Source organism: Daucus carota, chromosome 5 (genome assembly GCF_001625215.2).
Source record: "Daucus carota subsp. sativus chromosome 5, DH1 v3.0, whole genome shotgun sequence".
NCBI classification, from domain to species: Eukaryota; Viridiplantae; Streptophyta; class Magnoliopsida; order Apiales; family Apiaceae; genus Daucus; species Daucus carota.
The window spans coordinates 10,879,615-10,881,123 of record NC_030385.2 but is presented as its reverse complement, the minus strand read 5'-3'; the positions used below and the strand labels follow the sequence as shown (position 1 = coordinate 10,881,123).

The following is a 1,509-nucleotide window of genomic DNA, read 5'->3' as shown; positions in this document are numbered from 1 at the left end:
TGAATCCTTTCATATCTATCCACAGGTTCAGCTCTTTTGTGCCAAACACAGTCTGATTAAATTTATATAAGACTAAATTGCACTTTAATGGCTTGTATTATAAATTTTTTGCACGTCAATGGCCGACGTTTAAGAGTCAGCATTTGTGTGTCTAAAGAAGTGATTTTTAAGCAACCAAATGGCTCCGCACTCTCTCCGTTATAAGACCTTTAACGGACGTTTGGTTTAATTGAAATAAAACATAATTCAAAGGTTAAAGCTTCCATTTACCAAACTACCATATATAAGTTTATATACATACTCCATTTGTTCATTCAGATTCGTAAATATATTATCATTGAAGCCAATCCTATCTCTCAGCTCAACAACTTTTGCTATTGTTGTTGTCGAAACTTGATGAGATTCATCAAAAGATTTAGCTTTGCTCAGTGCTCCTGTTTCGAGCACATACAGGGACGGAACCAAGAATAAATTTTGGAGGGGCAAAACCATACATAAAAGTTCCTGTAATACATTACATACTTCAAAAGCCTAGAAAACTATACTAAAACATGTTATGCAAGCTGAGATCGACGATTTTTCATCTTGTAAAACATGTCAATGATAGAATCATTATCAAAATTTTCAGCAACTTCTTTCTCGATGTAAGTAATCAAGTAATTGTGCAGAAAATCATCCTCCATTTTGTTCCGTAATTTAGTTTTGACAAAGCTCATGGCTGAAAAGGCACGTTCAGTTGTAGCTGTCGAAACAGGTAACGTCAAAACCAACCTGATCAATCGATCAAGAAGAGGATATATATCTGACTTTTTTGTCTTGTTTAATAGCTGGCAGAGCTCAGATATAGTAGTCAGAATTTGAAACTCAGGATGTTGGCTAACATCAAGTATATAATGTTCAAGTTGAAATTTTAAATGGAGTTTATCATTCTCTGAAAAATCATCAGGATAGTAAGAACAGGCTAACCTGCAGATAGCTTCAATGTCAAATGATTTATAACAATCTGTTGGATCCAAAGCTGAGCTCAAAACAAGGAGTTCTACTGTATTTTCTGGAAATCTATGATTTAATTCATTTAGCTGAGAATCGATGGTAGCTAGAAATATATCAACACGAAAGTGATGCTCAATAGTAATAGGATCTCGTGAACGTCCTCTGCCAGCTCGATAATGATCACCCATTTCAGGAATTTCTATTTCATGACTTGCACAAAACAACTTCACTTTCTGAAACATAATATCACATCCTTCAAGCTCTACAACATCAGTATGCAAGGTTTCTACTTGATCTTCTTCAACATTTTGGGTCTCTGATTTTCTCTTATAAAAGGAATGTAGAGTAGTAGCTTTCCTTTTTGTTGTCATTTTCTAGTTGTTACAAATCTAATTAAGTATACAATACAAAACAATTAGGAATTGGATATCGAAACCCTAAATCAATAGGATTATAGTAATGATTTGATTAATTAGTAATAAAGATAAGAAGATCTTACCTTGATTTGTTACCGGA

General features: G+C 33.7%; 1 long non-coding RNA gene across 1 annotated transcript; it reads right to left on the bottom strand.

The window, feature by feature from the left end:
- Positions 1 to 458: 458 nt before the first annotated feature.
- Positions 459 to 1,245, bottom strand: LOC108221313 (uncharacterized). Its single transcript, XR_010292339.1, has 2 exons — positions 967 to 1,245; positions 459 to 742 (listed from the first exon to the last, which is right to left on the bottom strand). It is a non-coding gene; the product is annotated as an uncharacterized LOC108221313 (long non-coding RNA).
- Between the last annotated feature and the right edge of the window lie 264 nt (positions 1,246 to 1,509).